This window comes from Gossypium hirsutum, chromosome A13, assembly GCF_007990345.1.
Source record: "Gossypium hirsutum isolate 1008001.06 chromosome A13, Gossypium_hirsutum_v2.1, whole genome shotgun sequence".
Classification (NCBI taxonomy): Eukaryota; Viridiplantae; Streptophyta; class Magnoliopsida; order Malvales; family Malvaceae; genus Gossypium; species Gossypium hirsutum.
The window spans coordinates 41,029,372-41,053,956 of NC_053436.1; the positions used below are offsets into that span (position 1 = coordinate 41,029,372).

Genomic DNA, 24,585 nt, shown 5'->3' on the forward strand with positions numbered 1-24,585 from the left:
CCCGAAATAAGTAAAATACATGAGAGATACAATAAAAACCTCTTACACCAATCAATTTCCAAAGAACAGAAGTAGCCAAAACCAAGTGCCAAAACTTACCCAAAACCCCATTCTTCCCCAAGGCCAATTCCTTTGCGTACCTAGAGTCCCCATTCGGCACCAACTCCCCACAACTTCAAAATCCCTTAATACTCTCTTAAAATCCCTCCTCAAATCCCTCCAACCAATCACACCTCCCCTCAACTACTCAATTTGAATTCCCCTCAACAACTTTAGTGTTTCAACCAACCCACAACACTCCCACGACACAGCAGCAGAATAAAACACCTATTGCGCCCACAAGGATTCGAACCTCTGTCCTCTGGCATAGGTAACACGCCACTTACCCCCTAGACCAGCAGGCCCTTTCTGTCATGTTTCAAGCACATTTATTTAAAAGCCTACTGACTAGAGCCAAGGGTTTAACTAATCAAAACAAATTTTTCTGCACAAGCCAAGGTTTGAACCCAAGACTTCTCAGACTCTTCCCAGGACACTTAACCACTTAAGTAGATACATATTGTGTGCCACAACTTACGTAAATAAATGTTTAAGATTTAGGGCATTACATTACTCACTTGATAAGCTAGTTGAATTGTATATTTTTCAAATTGTGAGATTGCATGGAGTACCTATTTCTATTGTTTCGGATAGAGATCTGAGGTTTACATCACGGCTTTGGAAGAAACTACAAGATGCACTAGGTACAAAATTACATTTCAACACTGATTTCCATCCGTAAACAAATGGTTAGTCCGAACGAATCATTCAAATACTTGAGGATATGTTGAGATGTTGCATTCTCGAGTTTGAAGGTACGTGGGTACGATACTTACCTCTGATTGAATTTGCATACAATAATAGCTTTCAATCGAGTATCAAAATGGCACCTTACGAGGCCTTATATGGTCATAAATGTCGTACACCATTATATTGGACTGCGCTCAGTGAAAACAAGATACAAGGGGTCGATTTGATTAGAGAGACTGAACAGAAAGTAAAAGTGATGCACAAAAGTCTGAAAACAACGTTAGATCATCAAAAATCGTATGCAAACTTGAAACAAAAAGATATAGAGTTTCAAATCGAGGGCAAAATGTTTTTAAAAGTCTCGCCATGGAAGAAAGTTCTCAGATTCAGTCGTAAAGGCAAATTGAGTCTGAGATTTATTGGATCGTTTGAGATTATTGAGCGTATCGAGCTGATTGCTTATAGACTATTGTTGCCATCTGAGTTAGAAAAGATCCATAATGTATTTCTAGTTTCGATGCTTCGATGGTATGGATCTGACCCTTCATATGTGATTAATCCATCAGAGATTGAGATTAAGCCTGATATGACATATGAGGAAGAACCAATTAGTATTCTGGCTTGTGAGGTTAAAGAATTGTGGAATAAGAAAATCCCATTAGTGAAAGTACTGTGGCATAAACACGGAGTTGAAGAGGTAAAATGGAAGGCAGAAGATGCAATGAAAGAACGTTACCCGAACCTATTCACCAGTAAGATTTTCGGGGACAAAAATCCCTAAGGAGGGAGAGTTGTAATAGCTCGATTTAGACCCTATTTGGAATGGTGGTTTTGGGACCATGAATCTGAGTAAAAAAATTTAAAAATTATTTTCTGTGTTTATATTGTGTGAATTTATATGTGTGAAATTTTCGTGTTTTAATTTTGTAGTTTCAGTGCCCGATTTAATAAAAAAACTTAATCACGTAAAATGGAAAATTTATGGTTTAATTTGTAAGCGCCAAATTGTTGTTGTCTTTATTGCATGAGGTATTTAAGTTTCAATATTTCCATATGAATTAGTGATGGACGGTTGTGGCCTTAATGTATAATTTTTAGTTATAAAATATCAAAGGTTAATTTGGTAAAATATGTAGTAATATGTATAAAATAAAACATAAAAATTTAAAAGCCATTTGTTCATCTTTCTTCTTATGACCAAATAAAAAAAAATAAGGAAAGAAAAACCAAACTTTTAAGGGTTCATCCAAAGACTAGCTTGATTGAGGTATGTAACTAGCTCGGTTTTTGATAATTTTTACGTTTTTGAGATCATTGCCGTGTAACGTACAAAGCCCATGCTTGAATTTTGATTTTGATGTATATTTTGAGTTATTTCATTGATGAATAATTGAGCTTTCTGATGTTATATGATGAATTATGAAAGATATGTTTTGGATTAATATGTTTTGTATTAGAATTTTTGATGATTTTGAATAATTAAGGCTAAATTACAAAAATAATAAATTGAGGGACTAAAATGTGAAATAAATGAAATGTATGGACTTGTATGAGCATAAGGAAGATTCGGCCTAAGCATGGTATACTCAAATTTTGCATGTTTTGTGTTTTGTGCAAATTGGACTAAATTGTAAAAAGTGTAAAATGTCATGGGCAAAATGGTAATTTTCCCATTTATGTGTTTTTGGACTAAATTGAATGGAATTATGTTTGAATGAGTTTAATTTTAATATTTTTAGATCAAGAACTAAAGAAATTGGATTTGGATCGGGGGAAAACCAAAGTTGTCGAATAATTATCCTGTTCCAATTATCGGATTCTGAGGTAAGTTTATAAGCAAATAATTGTTGTTAATTTTAAATAAATAAGAGTTTTACAAGCTGAAATGAACTATGTGAAAGTATATATGTGGTAGTCGAATATAAATATGCTTGGGAACTATGTTTACGAATTCGATTCGACAGAGTTCTGACATTCAAAAGCCCCGTACGAACCTTAGGAATAGCTAGGATACATATGTCATGACATAGGATTTCTGATATGTGTTCTCATGTAAGACCACGTTTGGGACGTTGACATCAATATGTGATTACATGTAAGACCATGTCTGGGACATCGACATCGTATTTGATCCGTGTAAGACCCTGTCTGGGACAGTGGCATCGATATGTGACTACATGTAAGACCACGTCTGGGAGATTGGTGTTGTACGATATGTGTGATTATCCGAGTATCCTATTCAATTTTGAATGGTTCAACGGGAAATGATAAATTGTGAACGAATGTGTAAAACGAGCTAAAGTGATCAGGATGTGATAGTTGATTACCTATTTGAAAATAAGGTAAGTTGGTTACTTTATATGTGATGCAAATTATATATGATGCAAATGAAAATAAATGTGTATATGAAAAGTATATTCGGCCAAAGGTTATGTATAAGTGATATCATTGTTGTGATCTATGTGCAAACATTAGACGTTATGACTATAAAATTTGAATATTTATGAAATGATTCATGAGTATATGCATACGAGTTTATATATATTCGGTTATATAATGATATTATGGCTTTGAAATTGAATGATATTTTGATAATAGGTATATGTATATTTGGAAAAGATGAAGTTTATATATGAAAGTATACGTGGTATATGAAACTGTAAGTTTGAAATTAAATGTGATTATGATAGCATAAATTGGTTTGGTTAAATTGTGTTGTTATTGTCAATGAGTTGTTTATTTGCTTCTGATTTACTAAGTTATGATAGTTGTAACACCCCTAACCCGTATCAGTCGCCAGATTAGGGTTACAAGGCATTACCAATCAAAATATAACTCAGATCAAACTTTCATTATTAACTATCTAGCAAAAGTTTAAACCAAACTATCATACTTTGATTTAATATTTCATATAATCTCCAGAATTTATAATCAAATAATATCATCAAGAAATCATGAAAATATAATGTTAAACTTATAATCAAGTGCATTTCATTTCACATACTTATCAAATATGAAAACTTTAAGTTTTATGACATTTGAATAATTTAAATGTAAAGTACCTTATTATCATACAAATGTTATGTGCATACTTTAAACAAGCAACACACATCATTTCATTCCATATACATAATGTACCATTAGAGACCAATACAAAAACCATATTAATCTTTTATCTATTCGGCTAACAAAGTTTACCTAAACATATTTATTGATTTTCGAATTGCTATCAAACCCATATACCCATACATCTTTTTACTTTACACAATAAGCATATACCAAATACACCTCATATAAATAACATGCATTTTAATTTACTAATGCACTACATGTTAACACAAAACGCATCCATCTATTACTCCATAACCGAAACACATGATCAAACACCATCATATATATAGCTTAAGATGAGATATATATATCAAGTCAAATCATCATATACATAAATATTTATACAAGAAAATGCCGAATCACAAGTTGGTTATAACCATTTCACATAATTTCATCCTATAACTGACTTTACAAATACATTATTGTAATAATTTTCAAACCAAATCATGTTACAAATTATACTTCACAAGGATAAGGCATTAACCACAAATAGACATATATTAAAAACATGAATCTTATATACCATGTAATAAACAAATCAAAATAAACTTATATCATGTTCGGATATAGCCAAACAACCTTTAATGCCAAATCACATATAACACATTGACCAAATACAACAATCAAATTCACATATACTTTTATCTATGTGTACCATAGCCGAATCAAACACATATTCATACAAAATCATTAGCCATTTCCAAAACATATAACACCTATCACAAACACCATTCTTTCATAGCATATAACATTATAACTAAAATGACTTCAACCACATCAAACATAACCAAATTCAAACATAGAAATTAAGTCATTTTCGCATGGCTCAATTATACATAAACCAAAATACAACATTACAAAAGTATAATCTAGCCTATACATGCAATAGGTTCAAAAATTCAACTTATAAAATACCGAAGATAGTTGATAGTGTGATAGGCTTTACTGACGATCCTTGAGCTCGTAACTTGATCCAAAATCTATAAAACAAAAGTAAACATACACACACAGAGTAAGATTTTATAGCTGAGTAAGTCATAAGAAAATAAACTTTTCAATGACATGAACAATTCATTTAAAGTAAGTCTAATTATACTAACATAATCATATTAAACCAAAATTCTAAGGTTTCACATATAACATGTACTTTTGCATATAGACTTACTGTAAGCCGAATACATTATATAAATATTGACAAAATATCTTTCGATTTTGAAGCTAAATATCATTAAATAAACATATATACATATACTCTTGAATCACAATATGATATCCTATGCATATACATAGCGATGGCCGAATATACTTCACAAAGCGCACATGTTCACATTAGTAACTTACTTACCTTATTTCACATAGGTAGTAAACCAATTCATACCTGATCATTTTAGCTCATTTTGCACATTCAATCACAACCTATCATTGCCCGATGAACCATTTAGAATTGGATAGGACACTCGGATAATCACACACATCGTAAAAAGCCAACGTCCCAGACGTGGTCTTACATATAATCACATATCGATGCCACTATCCCAGACAGGGTCTTACTCGCACACATATATCGGAGTCACATATCGACACCAACGTATAAAAAGTGGTGTTACTCGCACATATATATCGATGCCATGGTCTTACTCGCACATCACATATCGAAATCCTATGTCATGACATATGTACCTAGTTATTCCTAAGATTCATACGGGGCTTTCGAACGTCGTAACTCGGTCGAAACGAATTCATAAACATTTCTGCCAAGCTTATTCACATTCGACTAATACATATATATACTTACATATTTCAATTCAACATATATAATTCACATTTAATTAAAATTAAGTACGTCCATTTTCTTATAAACTTACCTCAGACGATGAAAAACAGAACGGGACGGCTAGTCGACAACTTTAGTTTTCCCTCGGTCCAAATCTGATTTTCTCTTTTCTTGATCTAAATTAATATAAATTAAACTTATTTAATCAAATATTCAATCAAATTCATCCAAAAACACATAAATGGGTAAATTACATTTTTGCCCCAACATTTCACATTTTTCACAATTTAGTCCTTATTGCACAAAGCACAAAATATGCAAAATTTCAACACACCCATGCTAGGCCGAATGTTCCTAGTGTCCATACAAGTCCATATATTTCATTTATTTTACATTTTAGTCCCTCAAATTATTATTTTTGCAATTTAGTCCTAATTACTCAAAATCATCAAAAACTCCAATACAAAACATGTTAACCCAAAACATAACTTTCATATTTCATCATCAAACAACAAAAATCACAAGTTTCAACAATGGCATAACTCAAAATATTCATCAAAATCAAAAGTTCAAGCATGGGCTTTGTAGATAACTTAGCAACGATCTCAAAAACATAAAAATTATCAAAAACCGAGCTAGTTATGTACCTTAATCAAACTCAACAATGGGTGAATGCCCTAGCTCCCTTTTCTTTTCTTTTTGTTATGCTATTCAGTCACGAGAAGAAATAATGAACATGGTTTTTAATTATGATATATTATATCATATATATGTTATTAATTAGTTTACAAATTTAACCTTTTAAATTTGATTAGAAAACCATATATAACATGGCCAAAACCGTCCACTTATAAATTCAATGGCCTAATTACATTTTAAAGGCTTCATATTAATAAGACAAGTTCAATTCAGCCCTTTTTAGAAATAACCACCAAATTTTCCATTTTAAGTGATTAAGTCCTTTTATTTAATCAGACTCTCAAACGACAAAATTAAAGCATGAAAATTTCATAGATATAAATTCACACATAATAAACATAGAAAATAATTTTTAAATATTTTTCTGACTCAGATTCGTGGTCCTGAAACCACCGTTCTGAATAGGGCATAAATCGGGCTGTTATGATAGCTTACTGTGTGTGTATGTTTGCCTCTGTCTTATAGATTTTGGAGACTAGTTACGGGCTCAGGGATCGTCAGAGAAGCTTATCACACTATCGACTGTTTCGGTATTTTTATAAAGTTGAACTTAAACCTATGGCATGTATAGGATAGCTTATGTTTATGTTTGGTTTTGGGTTATGTAAATATGAGCCATGAGAAATATGGCTTATTTATTATGTTATGTTTGGTTTTGATGTTTCGGACATTATATATTTATATGTGAATTATGTTTGTTATATTTTCTAATGGTGATGAAGTTATGTCAAAGTATATGTGTATGGTATACTTGGTATGATGTGAAATTTGTGGTTAGATATTTTTGTTGACTAATATGCATGATATGTAAATGGGATATATTAGGTAAATGACTATGAATTGAAGTTTTAGTAACAGGTTATTTGATGAAGTAGAAATGGATAATAATTATATGTTTTTGATCATTAGTTGTAAATGAGAGTTTAGGCATAATGAATAGCTTGTGAAATAACTATGTTTTGATTCAGCAAACAAGGTGAGTTAGCATTCGGTTAATGTTAGATAATTGGATGACCGATTATACATATATATATTAAATTGATCGGTTGTGTTTAAACATTATTGGTTTAATGTTTATCTTGCAAGTTGGGTTTAATTTTAGTAGGATATTTTGTTAGCCGAATAGGATAATGGTCAAAAAGTTTTATATTTGTTTATTTGTTCTATTATGTGTATGTATAAAATTGAGGTAAAATGATTAAATAAGTTGAAAGTGGACAATTGTTAAAGCATTGTTAAAGCATAAGTATTAAGCAAGTTTATATGTAGCTAAGGCATTGGAAAAATGACAAATGAATAGTAATTCAAGTTATAAGGAATATGATTGTTTTTATACAAATTAGGTAAGTTGATTTTTGAGTTTAAGTTATCAATCAAATGGTTCCTACTAATATGTATCATGCGCATAATGTTATAAATTATGAAATTATGCTTGAGATATTTGTGAGATTTATTAATGCAGTATTTGTTGTATGTTTAGTAGTCACGAATTAACAATTGTTACTATATGTTTCAAAGAATGGTTACACATTATATTTGTATGACTATTTTTGAATATGACAAGGTTTGAGTACGAAATGAGATGTTTATTTAATGTTAATGTTTCGTAAAATTTTACTATGTGTTTTATAAATTATTATGTATGCATTCGTAAGGATCTAAGAGTTTATATAATCTTTCAGACGCTGTGTCTAGTCCGGTAATGCTTCGTAACCCCATTCCGACAACGGATATGGGTTAGGGGTGTTACACGAAGATACTTTCAAAAACACTTTACCACCGATTTGAAATTCAATCTCTTTCTGTTTCAAATCCGCGTACGATTTTTGTCGATCTGAAGCTGCTTTCAAACTATTGCGAATTACTTTCCCTTTTTCTTCAGTCTCTTGGATCAAGTCAACCCCGTGAATCTTTTTTTCACTCAACTCAGTCTAATACAATGGATTTTAGCATTTGTGACCATACAAATCTTCGTACTGTGCCATCTTTATGCTTGATTGAAAGCTATTATTATATGCAAATTCAATCAACGACAAATATTTCTCCCAATTACCTTCGAACTCCAAAACACAACATAGGAGCATATCTTCGAGAATTTGTATTACTCTCTCAGACTGACTGTCAGTTTGCTGATGGAAAGCTGTACTGAAATTCAACCTTGTACCTAAAGCCTCTTGCAATTTCTTTCAAAATCGCGATGTAAACCTCAGATCTCTATCTGAAATAATCAAAATTTGCAATCTGTGCAATCTAACAATCTCAGAAATGTACAACTCAGCCAATTTATCAAGTGAATAGTCAGTACATACTAGAATGAAATGTGCAGATTTCATCAGTCGATCAACGACAACCTAGATAGCATCTTTCTTTTTTGGAGATAGGGGCAAACCTGATACGAAATCCATTGTAGCTCTATCCTATTTCCATTCTGGTATCACCATAGGCTGTAACAATCCTGAAGGTACTTGATTCTCAGCTTTAACTTGTTGACACATCAAACATCTCGATACAAATTCTGAAATGCCTCATTTCATTCCTGACCACCAATATAGTTGTTTCAAATCATTGTACATTTTCGTACTCCCCAAGTGAATAGATAGACAACCACTATGTGCTTCATGAAAAATTTTCTGAACGAGTTCAGAATTCTTTGGAACACAAATTCTGTTTTGAAACATTAAACAATCATTAGCTCTGATCTGATAGCCTGAATCACTATTCGAATCACATTACATTCTTCTGGCTTGTAACTCAATATCACACTTTTGAGCTTCCCAAATTTGCTGAAGAAAAGTTGGCTTAGGTTTCAACTTAGCTAATATTGAACCATCATCAGATAAAGTCAGTCTCGTATTCATCGCTTTCAAAGCAAAAGGAGATTTTCTACTCAAAGCATCCATAACCACATTTGCTTTCCCCAGATGATAATTGATTACTAACTCATAGTTTTTTAACAATTTGAGCCAGCTTCGTTGTAGAAAATTCAAATCTTTCTAAGTCATTATATACTTTAAACTCTTGTGATCAGTATAGATGTGACACTTTTGACCGTACAAATGATGTCGCCAAATTTTCAATGCAAAAACAATAGCAGCCAACTCTAAATCATGCGTCGAGTAATTCTTTTCAAGCGGTTTCAACTATCTGGAGGCATAAGCTATAACTTTTCCTTCTTGTATTAAAACACAACCTAAACCATTCAGTGACGCGCCGCTATAAATCACGAATTCTTTACTCGACTTAGGTTGAACAAACATTGGTGCCTTAGTTAACATTACTTTTAATTGATCGAAACTCTATTGACATTTCTCTGACCACTCAAATTTCACATCCTTCTAATGCAATCTGGTCATAGGTGTAGCAATCACTGAGAACCCTTTTACAAAAAATCAATAATAACCAGCTAACCCCAGAAAGCTTCTAACTTCAGATACATTTATCAGTGGTTTCCAATCAACAACTACTGAAATCTTGCTCGGATCAACTCTTATACCTTCTGTTGAAACAATGAGCCCTAAAAATTCAACTTCTCGAAGACAGAATTCACATTTGCTGAATTTAGTGAATAATTGTTTAACTCTCAAAGTTTGTAACACAATTCTAAAATTCTTGACATGTTGAGACTTATCTCGTGAATAGATCAGAATATCGTCAATGAACACAACAATAAATTTGTCTAAATACGATCTAAAAATTTTGGTTCACCAAATCCATAAAGACGGTAGAAGCATTAGTCAATCTGAAAGGCATAACAAGAAATTCATAATGTCCATACCTCTTTCAGAAAGCAGTTTTCTGCACATCCGAATCTTTAACTTGCAACTAATAATAACCAGATCGTAAATCAATCTTCGAAAACACTGTTGCGCCTTTCAACTAATCAAATAAATCATCTATTCTCGACAACAGATACTTGTTCTATCGTAACCTTATTGAGTTGTCGATAATCAATACACATTCTCATTGACCCGTCTTTTTTCTTTACAAACAATACTGGCGTACCCTAGGGTAAAAAACTAGGTCATGCAAAACCTTTATCCGTTAACTCTTACAGTTGAGATTTCAACTCTTTCAATTCAGTAGGAGCCATTCTGTATGTAGCTATCGATATTAGTGAAGTTTCTAGTACTGACTCAATAGCAAATTTAACTTCTCTTATCGGTGGTAACCCGGGTAATTCTTCTGGATATACATTTGGATATTCACATACTACAGGCACTAGTTCAATCTTTGATTCAAACACTTTGTATCTAAAACATAAGTAAGATAAGCTTCGCAACCTTTTCTCACACATCTTTGAGCTGACATAGACGAAATCACAGTAGGCAATTCACTCAATTTATCTAATTCAATTTGAATGATTTTACTATCTTGACATTTCAATTCAATAATCTTTCTTCTACAGTTCACAATAGCATCATGCAGAGTCAAGCAATCCATACCCGAAATTATATCGAACTCATTAAATGGCAAAAGCATCAAATTAGCCAAAAAAAAGTAACCCCGAGGCATTAAAGGATAATTATTGTAAACTTTGTCAACTAGAACATCCTTGCCTAAGGGGTTCAATACTTTAATCACAAACTCAGTAGACTCTACAAGAAAATTCTTACTAAACACTAAATTCATACAGATATACAAATGAGTCAATCTAGGATCAATCAATGCAATCAAATTAGTGTCATAAAGAGAGAATATACTGGTGATAACATCAGGTGACGATGTCTCTTCATGAGCGCGAATAGCGTAAGCTCTAGTAGCTGCTCTGGCCTCGGATCTCATAGCAGAGTCTTCCATCGTACCTCTACTACTGGTCACATTTCCAACATTTCTTAGTCGCCTCCCTCTAGTGGCTGTGTTACACGGTCTTACATTTTAGTACTGGTCTTTCCCAGCTAACACAGGACAATCCCAAATAAAATGATATGTTGAACCACATCTGTAGCAAGTTTTATTACTTTTATCCCAACATTCTCCAAAATGTCGCCTCCCACAATGTTGGCACTCGGGTTTATTGTTTCTCACACTACCAACATTCGATACTGATGTAGCTTGGGCTTTAAGACTTGAGTATTGTTTTCCACAATCTCTTCTCGAATACCCGATTGAAGCATTTGGTTGGGTGAATGAATCTCTGAATTTCTTTGACGAAGATTGATATGGCTTATTCATCGGTCTTTTTGTAACAGTCTGGTTTTGACCCTAGTCAGAATAGTGGTTTTGGGACCACATACCCGAGTCAGAAAAATATTTTAATATTATTTTTTGTGCCTATTATGAGTGAATTGACATGTGTGAAAGTCTCGTCTAAAAATTTAACTGTTTGTGTGCTTAATTTGCAAAAAGGACCTAATCGCGAAAAATGTAAAAGCTGTGTGATAGATCTTAAAGTGCCTATTTGAGTTGGCTTTCTAAAGCAAGGGTCTTTATGTTGTTATTTTTCCATTGAGAATGTTAATGGATTAAAATAACCATCCATTAGATGGTTTTATAATTGTTTATAAAAGGATAAAATAGGAAATTGGTATTAAAGTCATATTAATTAAAAGAAAAACAATCAAATTCATTTCATTTCTTTATGTTCATCAATCGAAATTGGCAAGAAAAAGAAAAGAAAAAGAGTTTTAGGAAAAAAAAAGAAAAAGAGTTTTAGGGTTCGGCTAGGTTGAAGCTTGATTAAGGTATGAGTTTTGTTTGGTTTTTTTGATAATTTCTACATTTTTGTAATCGTTGCTTCGTATACTATCGAACCCATGCTTCAATTTCTAATTTTGGTGATAATTTTAAATGTTTCATTGATGAAATTATGAGTTTTGTGATGCTAGTTGATGAATTATGGAAGCTTGATGTTGGGTTTAAATGGGTTGTCTTTGAATTTTTGATGAAATTAAGTAATTTGGGCTAAATTGTAAAAAATGTTATTTTGAAGGAAGAAAATGTGAAATAAATGAAATGTATGGATCGTATGAGAGTCATGAAAATTCGGCTAGTCTTGTGTACAAGCAAATTTTGTGTATTTTGTGAATTAGGGACTAAAGTGTCGAAATGTGAAAATATAAGGGCTATTTTGGAAAGTACCCTAATTGTGTGTAAATGGTTGGTTTTGAATGATTTGGTGAATAAAAGGGTTAATTTTGAATACATATAGATCAAGAAAAAAGGAATTCCGACTTATAGCGAGGGGAATCGAAGATTGTAGAATAAGTAGTCCGAGTCGATAAATTCTGAGTACGAGGTAAGTTCGTACTTAAAATATGATATTAAGTAGGTTTTAATGCCTTTATTATACATGGATTGTATATAATTGAATTGGATGAATATGATGATGAATCGAAAGTATTTGGCACTAAGTGTACGATTTAAATTAACTTCGGCTACTAAAGGCACTGAGTGTGCGATACTGACTTAGCTTCGGTTAGTTTAGAAGGCACTAATTATGTAGAATCGTTCTAGCATTGGCTAATATTTACATACTAAGTTTGCAGATAATTAAATCATTGGTGATCATCGAAAAGTCTTAAAGTATTCGAACAAGAGGTGAGATTGTAAACGAATGAACATGATAATCTTCCGATAAGTATAATACCTATGTGGTAGGTGGTAAAATGTATAACAGTTTATTGAATTTGTATAAACATATAGTTGTTGTTAGCATGGACTTAATGGATGAATTGAGAAATTATAATTACTTATGTACTGATGTTTCATATTTTATATTGTTGATGTTTTGGTACGAGCAAACTAAGCTTTTGAAAGCTTACTTTGTGTGTGTTTACATTTTTTATAGCTATCGAAGCTACTGCAAGCTCGAGGATCGTCTATGATTGTCACCACACTATCGAACCTCATTTTGGTACTTTTGAAAATGCATATTTATGAAGTATGGCATGTATAGGCTAGTAGTGTGAGAAGTATGTTTTGTGATGTATATGCTTAGCCATGTGACTTGGCTAATTTTTGTTTGAACTCATGGTTGATAATGGTTCATGGTATGTGATGATAATATGAAATTGTGGTATGTTTTAATTGGTAAGTCTTGGTAAGATTAAATTAAGATTGAATGATGTATGGAAGGAAATGCTTTGGTATGATATTACCTTATGTTTGGTATGAATTGGTAAGGTTTATGGGTATGAATTTTGGTGACTATGATGTGATATGAAAAGGGTTATGTTTTGGTGCTGAATTTGTCTATGTTAGTTTCCTTTGCTTGTAGGATGACAAAATTGGGGTGGCAACTTGGCTATTTAAATGGCCTGTTTTTGTCCACTCGGGCATGTGTCTCAACTGTGTGCGACATACGGCCATGTTGCACAGTTGTGTGTTCCCTAGGGTACCCTACAACCGTAAGTCAGGCTCGAACACGGCCAAGACACACGGGTGTATGGTCTGGCCATATGATCTTAATTGGTATGCTGGCATCACAAACAGAATACCCCCTATTTTTGGCACGGTGTAACATCCCAAAATAGGGCCTAGTCAGAATAGTGGTTTTGGGACCACAAATTCGACATCAAAATATTTATTTTATGATTATTATGAGGCCTAGAATACGAGTATATGCATGTGTTGAAGTTTCATGAAGAAATTCTTTGAGTATGGTGTTCAATTGGAAATTAGGGACTAAATTGAATAAATTGTAAAACTTGAATTCTAGAAGCAATTTGTATGAAATTGCTTTGGGTTATGAATTAGAAGGTTTTGAAGAGTAATTTTCCCAATTTCTAAATTTTTGGACAAAAATGGGCTTGCATAGATGAAATTTTAAAGAAAGGGCATGAGGGCATTTTGGTCATTTGGCTTTTTAATGAAATAAAATGGGAAAAATCAAGCCAACATCAGCCATTCTTCTTGTCCATGCTGCTGAAATTCTCTTGTCACCATAGCTAGGGTTTTCAAGCTTTCCATGCTCAATAGTAAGTGCTCCCAAGCCTCGTTTTAAATGTTCTTTGTGTTTTTGAAATCCCGGTAGCTTGCTCTCTCCATTTCTACCCATATTTCATGCTAAGATTCATGTTTAAAAATTTAACATGCATGAGTAACTTGTATTTTGACAGATTATGGAGGAACATGAAAGATGAATATGTGTTAAACTTCTTTTCCTAGGTAATTTTCATGAAAAACCCTTGTAGGACCATTTTGCAAAAGTTGTAAAATGTGTGGTAGAAGTGTGAAAATAATGGAAAGTGAGGGCTACCATAGGAAAGAAAAGTGTTCGGCTAGGCTTGGGTAAGGTAGAAATTGTATGTGTTTCATTATAGGGGCAAAACGGTTATTTGGACCGAGGGTGAGAATTAGACTTGTGATGTATACTGTGGGGTATTAATGATATAATTTTGTTGTTATAGACCCTAAGGAACAAATTCTGGAGGTCGATCAAGGTAAACGCAAGGTTTCAGAATCACTGAAACCCAATTCCGAAACAAATACCAAGTAAGTTCAGATAACTTAAAGTAAACTCCTAATATGCATAATTGTATGATTTATGAATGCATGATGATTGCATTTATTATTGGCATGAAATATCATAGAAATGCATATTTAACGGTAACATGTGAAAAATGTCTCGGTTGAGGTTGAAAAAGGAAATTTCGATGGATAAACCCTGATTGATATGTGTTACGAGATCCTACATGTGTTGCAGTAAGGATTTAGCCCAGACGGGTAACTCGTTGATCTCAAATATTGATAGGATCTAGCCTGGACGGGTGTTCCTTTGAATGGTCGAGCCTCCCGAAGAATATGTGTGCATTATGGATTTAGCCCAGACGGTTAATCTGATTAGGATCTGAATTTGGCCTGGACTGGTAATTCAGATCCGAGCTCATTAATGGTGTTTGTCGTATTAAAGGATTTAGCCTGGACTGGTAATCCCGACATCACCTTATGAGTTCATAAAATGGGGGATTTAGCCTGGACTGGTAATCCCGCCATAAAATGTGAGGTTCGCGGGAGTGCATATAGGGAATAATCATTCGTATGAATTGATGGTTAATGGATATTGATATACCATAAATTATACATATTTTTACCCCATGTTTAATGCATTTTATGGATGATTTCCTATTAGAATCGGTGAATTCGATGCTTTTAATGCTTTAATTTCATGTTTTATACTTAGGAGAGCATAGGAGAGCGAAAGGAACAAACACGGCCGTGTACAAAATCAACACGGCCTGGACCTCCTCACACGGGTAGACCACACAGCCGTGTCAATTTGGTAGGCTCGAGCACGGCCTGAAGTAATCAAACATGGGTGTGTGCCACAGGTGTGTCCCTGCCATTCGGAAAAGGAAAATTTTGAAGGCTTCTAGGCATTCCAAAGCCTATAAATGCACCCTAGAGAAGGAAGAAAAGGGGGACGGAGAATAGGGAGTAAGGAATTACTCCAAGGAAACCGATTGATCCATCTCAGAAGCCAGATTCATCATCAAGACTGAAGATCTCTCCTCAATTTCCCTTCAGGATTTTTGGGTTTTCTTTATGTTTTGTACTCTTTATTCTTCTGAGATGTTTTCTTATTTAGTTATGAATTAAAACCCATAAATACCTAAGGGGAATGTAACCTAAGACGAATCTTGTTATTATTTTCTGAATCATATGATAAATATTTAACTTGTTCTTACTTATGTGTTCTTAATTCTTGTTTTGATATCCCAGGATACTGATTCAAGACATGATCTTATTCGGAGGAGGAATAAAGCCTGTCTAAGAGTACATTTGTCATAATTAAGCGGAGTTGATTGCGAGCCTAGACATAGGGTGACAAGATTTTGCCAGATTAGGGTGAAACCTAATAAGGGGATCCATAGATCGAGTTAATACAACCCTAGAGTGTTAATTAGAGAAAAGTCTCGGTCATTCAATCTAGGGATTAGACATTATTAGTCTTGAATAGGGATAATAACATAACTTAGGCATCTTTACGGAACAAGTTGAATAAATAAATCATCCGATTCGGAGCCAAAATAGCAAGTAAAGTCTAGGTGAATTTTCCTTAGGTATTGTCTTAAGTCAATCGATTTTTCCCAAAAGCAATTCCCCAATTCTTTTCTCTGTGCGTTCTTAGTTTAGATAATTAGTTAATTAAAACAAAATCTCTTTATTCTTAGGCTAGATAATAAAAAGACAGTCATTACTAGTACTTTTAGTTCCTTTGAGTTCGACAATCTGGTCTTGCTAAAACTATACTACTGTTCGATAGGTACACTTGCCTACATCGCAATAATAGTTAGTTTAAGAACGAGTAATTATAAATATTTAAAACCTATCACGAAATAACGCGATCAAGTTTTTGGTGTCGTTGCTGGGGAACTAAGATATTAGGAATGCTCAATTTTTATTACATTAGCCATTTATTTTTCTTGCAATTTAATTTACTTTAATTTTTATTATTATTATTTATTAACCTACTCTTTCTTTCTCTTAGCAAGTTTTTATAGTTTATGACTAGAAGAAACCCATTGAGACCATTACTTTTTGACGAAGAAATCGATCGTATAGTTCGTAAAAACCAAAGAGAAATAAGGCGCAACTTAAGATGCATGGAGAACGAGCAAGAAGATGATACTCAACCCCCAATCGAAGAGATGGCTAAAAACCAAGGCAATCAGCTACCTCCTGCAATTGCAGTTAATCAAGATCCTACTCCACACACTATGTATGATTATGCTAAACCTTCTTTAACAGGAACTGAATCAAGCATAGTTAGACCTACTGTAGCTACAAATACTTTTGAATTAAAACCTAACACTATTCAAATGATACAACAATTTGTTCAGTTAGATGGTTTGCAGGATGAGGATCCCAACGCTCATTTAGCCAACTTCTTAGAACTATGCAATACATTTAAAATTAATGGCGTTTCTAATGATGCCATATATCTTTGGTTGTTTCCCTTTTCATTGAGGAACAAAGCTAAACAGTGGTTGAACTCGTTACCACGAGGGTCAATTACTACTTGGGAACAAATGACTGAAAAATTCTTACTAAAATATTTTTCGCCGGCTAAAACGGCTAAATTACGTAATAATATCTCTTCTTTTGTGCAGATGGATTTAGAAACCCTCTACGATGCATGGAAGAGATACAAGGACTTACTGAGAAGGTGCCCTCACCATGGGTTACCGCTTTGGCTCCAAGTACAAACATTTCACAATGGTCTGAATCCTTCGACTCGACAAATGGTTGATGCAGCAACAGGCAAAACCAGCAACAATAAAACACCAGAAGATGCCTATGAGTTTATAGAGGAGATGTCACTGAATAACTATAAGTGGCAAGTCATGAGGACAAAGCCAACGAAAACAACCAACATTTATAACATTGATTCAGTCACCATGCTCTCTAATCAGGTAGAACTCTTGAATAAAAGATTGATGGTTTTCTTAGTTCTTCACAGGTTCACCCAGTAATGCAGTGCGAAGCAAGTAGCGGTGGAACGAACCATTCAGAATACCAACCTTATGACCATAACATGGATAACAAGCAATTAAACTACATGGGTAATAATCCTCGACCTCAAAACAATCCATATAGTAACACTTATAATGTAGGTTGGAGGAACCACCCCAATTTCTCGTGGGGCGGTCAAGGAAATCAAAGACCACAACATCCTCCGGGCTACCAACAACCACCTTACCAACAAGAAAAGAAGCCAAACCTTGAAGAGATGCTCTCAAAGTTTATATCAGTGTCAGAAACCCATTTTTAGAACACTGAGACAACACTTAAAAATCAACAAGCGACGATCCAAAGCCTCGAAACTCAGATAGGCCAGCTTTCCAAACTAATCTTCGAACGACTACAAGGTAGTTTGCCAAGTAATACCGAACCTAACCTAAGGGAACAACTTAACGCAATTATTATTCAAGATGACGAAGGAGTCGTTGAGCCTGAACCAGAACCGAGGCAAGAAACTGTGGTAAGAAAAGGTCAAGGTGAGGTAGATCAAAATACAAACAAACCAGTGACTGTCGAATATAAACCTCATGTGCCATACCCCAACGTGACAAGGAAAGACCGCTCAAATGAACAATTTGGTAAATTCCTTAAACTCTTTAAAAAATTACATATTGACTTACCATTTATTGAATCTTTATCGCAGATGCCAAATGCAATGAAATTTTTAAAGAAGCTTTTAGCAAATAAGCGGAAGTTAGACGAGGCGTCGCATGTGGAGCTGAACACAGTTTTCTCGGCCATTCTCCAAAATAAACTACCCAACAAACTAAAAGACCCAGGGAGCTCTACTATTCCTTGCTTAATTTGCAGTTTAGATGTTAATCATGCATTAGTTGATCTAGGGGCTAGTATCAACGTCATGCCTTACAAAATGTTTAAGCAACTAGGTCTTGGGAAACCCAAACAAACTAGGATGAGCATTCAATTAGCAGATAAAACTATAAGATTCCCTAGAGGTATTATTGAAGATGTGCTAGTGAAAATTGATAAATTTATATTTCCCTTTGACTTTATTGTTCTGGACATAGAAGAGGATAGCAACACTCCCTTAATTTTAGGAAGGCCCTTTTTAGCAACTGCTAAAACCATCATTGATGTTGGCACAGGTGAACTCACACTTCGGGTGGGAGACAAAACAATCACCCTTCAAGCTCGCAATTCTGGCAACACATCAGGAATTGAAGGTGATCATTTAAACCATTCTACTAAAACTAACAATATGGTGCAACCTATTTTGCAGAAAATGAGTCTGAAGGAAGCACACGAGCCATTCTCAAGCACCAGTAGAGGACCTGTTCATGAAGATCGAAGATTACAAATTGAGGAACTCGATGAATGGTAGACGCACAAACCAAGAACACACGACAAACTGAAACTACGCCAAAACGAGCCTGATACCTCTCCAAATCAACTTAAGGTTGGTGATAAGGTCTTATTTGTAATATCCCGAATTAGGGCCTAATCAGAATAGTGCTTTCATGACCACAAATCTGAGATATAAATAATTATTTTATAATTATTTTGAGGTTTATGATATGATTTCATGATTGTGTGAAAATTTCGTGACGAAATTCTATGCATAAAGTGCTTAAGATGAAATTAGGGACTAAATCTAATAATTTGAAAAACTTGCATTCTAGAAGTTTTTAGTATGAAATTGATTTGGAATATTAATGAGGAGGTCTTAAATAGAAATTTGACCAATTTCTAAGTTTATGGACAAAAATTGGACATGGATGGAATTTTTAAAAGTTTAGTAAGGAAGGGCATTTTGGTCATTTGGATATTAAATGAAATAAAATGGGAAAAATAACACAAAAATGATCATCTTCTCCATAAGTTGCTGCCAAATTTTTCTCTCCACCATAGCTAGGGATTCAACATTTTTAAGCCTTGATTGTAAGTGATTTTTATGCCCGTTTTTAATGATTTTTATGTTTTTGAAATTCCGGTAGCTCGATTTAGCTTATGCTAGCAATAATTCAACCTAGGGTTCATATTTGGAAAAATACCCATAGGTGAAATTTTTGTATTTTGGTGTTTTATGATTGAATATGAGGTTTTAAATTATGCTAGACAACTTGTGCTACTCGGTTTTAAGTGAAAACGAGTAAAAGGGCTTAATCGGTAAAAATACCTAATATTCATAAGTACATGTTAAAGTGTGAATTTGATGTTGCTATAGAAGGGAAAAATGATCAGCATGTCATAAAACATAAGAATAAGGGATGAATTTTAATTCCCAAGCCTAGGGGTAAAAGTGTAAATATGCAAAAGTTTAGGGGCAAAATGGTAATTTTGCCAAAGTTGGTACTAGGGGCTGTTTTGATGAATGAATGTATTAAATAAATTAATTTGGTATTATAGATCAAGAGAAACAAGATTCAAGTCGTGATCGAGGGAAAAACAAAGTTTATAAGGAATAGGCTCGATTGCTAATATTTTGTATCGAGGTAAGTTCATGTGTAAACAGGGTAACATAATTTTATTTTAAGTGATTTAATGATATTTGTATGATATGATACTTGAAATATTATTCTTTGTGAATTACTAATTTGTAATATGCAAATTATGTGAATAACTTGATTGATAAGTATGAGATGCTAGCAAGTATCGGTTTCTACATTTCGAAGAAGGTGATTAAAATGTGTAATTGAGAAGAATCCCATTTGAACCTTGGGAATAGATTAGGGTACAAGTGACATGTAACTAGGATGGTTGAGTTCCGAACTCGCTGAGTTGAGTTCGAGTTCGTGAGAAGTAACTAGGCATTCGAGCTCGTTGAGTTGAGTCCGAGTTCACTTATGGATGCGAACGCCCGAGCTCGTTGAGTTGAGTCCGAGTTCGTTTATGGGCGGGTTACATGGTAACTTGGCTACATAGATTTCAAAAGCTATTGAGCTTGTTCAGTTATGAGTATAGCACTTACGTGCACACTATCCGCGTATCCAAAATTATATTCCGATGTGTTCAACGGGAGAATCCTAAGAGAATATGGAGAATACTTAAAATGAAAGTGATTCGATGATGAATGTGTTGAAGATGTGAAAATGGACAAGTATGAGTTTAATCCTTGGTTGAGAACTTGGTAAGACAAAATTGTGGTAAGATAGTAAGTATTCTTATGATATGAGTGTCTTAATGATGTTTATGTTGGATTGCATGATCATGTTACTTGTTATTTGCATGCGAACTTACTAAGCATTTATGATTACTCCCTCCTTTTCATTCATTGTAGCTTTGACAAGCCGGCTTGAGAATTGGGATAGGTCGAATGTAATAGCCTGAATTTTCAGTGGTGTCAGAATAGTGATTCGAGATCACTAAATCCGACAAATGAGTAGAAAATATTAATAATTTAGTGAATATAAGTTAAGTGTGAAGTTAGGAAAATTTTTTGAAATAGCGAATAGTGTGCTAGAAATAAAAAAATTAAATTAGAATCGGAAACGAGATATCGAGAGTTTGAAAAATTTTTAAAACGAGCCATAAATATTTTTATAAATATTTATAGAGTGTTAATAAGTTAGTATTAAAGTTTCGTCAAGAAATTTTAAAGTTTCGATAGTTAATTGAATAAAAAGGATTAAATTGTAACAAATGTAAAATTATGGGAAATGATTAAATAGCTTAAATGATAAAAGAAATAGGGTTTAAAAGGCAAATAGACCCCAGGTCTATTTGGGCTGGATGGCAAGGTGCATGAAATCAGCAGGAAAATTGATGAGTTAAGGGCAAAATTGGAATGTTGCAAAAATTTACTTAATAAACTAGGACTAAAGTGGAATTATCTAGAATTCTCATTATTTTTCTGCATTCTCATCAGGAAAAACACCATAGAAGGGTTTTCTTAAGCTGGTTTTTCATATTTTTACTGCAAGTAAGTTCAATTCTTGATTATTTCTTGAAATATTTGTGTTTTTATGACTTTTACATCTAGGTCCACTTGTTTAATTCATTAGTTTTTTATTCTATGAAAGAAATTGAAAGCTGATATGAATATGTGCTGGAATTATATGATGATTTAGCATGGAATTAGAGTTTTAAATTGTTTATATGCTGATTTTATTGAAAGAATTGAATAGAAAGTGAATGTTTGGGATCTAAAGGTGAAAAAGTTTGAAGTTAGGGCTTTATGTGGAAATTCTGAATTTAAATAATTGTGAAATAACTTATAATGTTAAGGTAAAGCATTAATTGGGAAGAATTAGCTTCATTGAGGGATTAATTGAGCAAGGACTGAATTGTATGAACTGTGAAATTTGGGGCAAAAATCGAAATCAACATTTGCACTAAAACAGTTTTGGACAGTAGCAGTAGTCTAACTTTGACAAATCACCATAAATTTTAGAAATCGAATTATAAGATGAAAAAAATATGAAATTAAAGCTTATTGAGTCTAGTTTCTCATAGAAGAAACAGTGGAAGGAACAGAATTGTAGATCATGAGATATAATAGATTTTGTGAGACAATGTCAGAATGATTTCGGGATCCCCTGTTCTGACTTTTAAAAATCATAAAAACTTGGATACAAATAATTAGGGGCTTAAATTTATATTTTTAAAATCCTTAATGAGTCTATTTTCAATAGAAACAAACATGGAAATGAGCCGAATTCTGTACGAAGAGATAACTAATTTTTAGTGAAGAAGGGTCAGAATTGTCAGACAGCAAAACAGGGTTGACTTTAAAGAATAAACTGTACTTATTGGCTAAACCAAAAATTCTAAAAATTTTATGATAAGAAGATATATGAGTCTAGTTTCAGATAAAATTAGCGGATCCTAATTTGGAGTTTTGTAGATAAAGATAAAAATAATCTAGTGACTATGACACTGATGGACAACATTGGAATATACATAAGTAAACAATTAAATTATAGATAATATTACTTATAAGCGGTTTGAAGATGAAGTCAATACTGATAAATGAATGATTTTACAATGATAGATCGAGAACCCGAAGCAAGTCGAGGAAAAGAAAAAGTAGCTGATTAGTCCCTGAATTTTCACAAATTTTACAAATCGACCCAAGTAAGTTCATATGGTTGATGTTTAATGATTATATGTTAAATTTATGAATTATATAATGTATGATGAAATATATTTATTGATGAATAGAAAATAAAATAACAACCTGAAAATCGAATAAATGATCAAATTGAGTGGAATGTTGGATTTGAGTACTTCTGATCAGTGGCAAGTGATAAGTGGTAGCCTCAGCTACACTTATCTGATCAGTGATAAGTGACAAATGATAAGTGGTAGCTTAGCTACTCTTATCTGATCAGTGACAAGTGATAAGTGATAAGTGGTAGCTTTAGCTACACTTATCTGATCAGTGACAAGTGATAAATGTGATCAGTGTAAGACCCTGGCAGGACTATGATTTTAAAAAGTGATAAGTGATCATATACAAGACCATAGTTATACTATGGCAAAGTGAAAGTGAAGTTCTCAATTTTCCTTTACCATTCCCTAATTTGGTTAAAGAATGATATATGACAAATGGGCCCAAAAGAATTAATGGAAATGGATAAGTGGTAGTGAGTTTATTTAGGGAATTCACCAATGACTGTGATTGACAGGTGAACTTAATAATTGTGTATATAGTATAAGTGTATAAATATTTGGTAAGATTTATGTTTTATGCCTATGAACTTACTAAGCTTTTATAAGCTTATTTGAGTGTATTCAATGTCTCTTGTAGATTGACGTGGAAGTATACGGAGGATCAGATCAACACAGAGGATCACACTATCCAGATTATCTCCGGTAGCTTTTGTAAATTTTCTTTTTGATTTATATGGCATGTATAAGGCTTGGTGATTATATAAATATTAAGACTTTGTATAATGAATATACATTAAAGTAAAGAATGATGAGTATGTTAAATAGTATAATTATAATAGAAGTATAATTTTGTATTAAATTGATTGAAATGAATTTGTTGGTTGGATTGGTCTTGGTTTTCAAAATTGCAGGGAAGGTTAGATATTTATAAAGGGGTTATATTAAGCAAAAAAAATCTTATGGTTTCGATTTAATTCTAGTTTGGTCTCGAAGTATGTTTTGGGCTTTGGAGGCCCATCTAAAGGACACCATGACATGTTTTAGTAAATAAATAGTATTTAACTCGTATTAATGGAAAATTAATTCGGTAAACTCTAGTAATGCCTCCTACCCTATTCCGGCGATGAATATGGGTAAGGGGTGTTACATTTAGTGGTATCAGAGCCCAGTTTAGCCGGTTCTCAGAACATGTGTTATGTGTAAACTGTTTTGAAATACATGCCATATAAATCTGTGATAGTGTGATGTGTATGATCCGATCTAGTCTTTTTCATTTTTATAGATACTCTCCGATTATAAAGATGTTAGATAGACCTAAACGTACTGAACAGGAGGAAGCTAACAGTAGGGTGTAAACTCCAGAACAAGGAACAAGTAGTGATATTCCAATCTCTATGATGCGAGAGCGAGAACTTAAAAATATGATTTATGGAGTTATGAATCAGTGGTATAAGGAGATGATACAAGAAAGAAGTCAGTCTCAACCACCTCCTCCCCCTACTGCACCACCTATGGTACCTACGGTTGCTCCTCCACCTTCAATAATTGAAACTAGTAAACGTTCTCCGATCGAAAAGCTTAGGAAGTTTGGAGCTGAGGAATTTCGAGGGAGATCAGATGATGACCCTGTAAAAGCTGAGTATTGACTACAAAGTTTGGTAAGAATTTTTAAACAG

At 33.4% G+C, this 24,585-nt stretch overlaps 1 non-coding gene across 1 annotated transcript; it reads right to left on the bottom strand.

Moving 5' to 3' along the window:
* Positions 1-17,391: 17,391 nt before the first annotated feature.
* LOC121213141 (small nucleolar RNA R71) lies at positions 17,392-17,498 on the bottom strand. The gene has a single exon (XR_005908511.1). It is a non-coding gene; the product is annotated as a small nucleolar RNA R71 (small nucleolar RNA).
* Between the last annotated feature and the right edge of the window lie 7,087 nt (positions 17,499-24,585).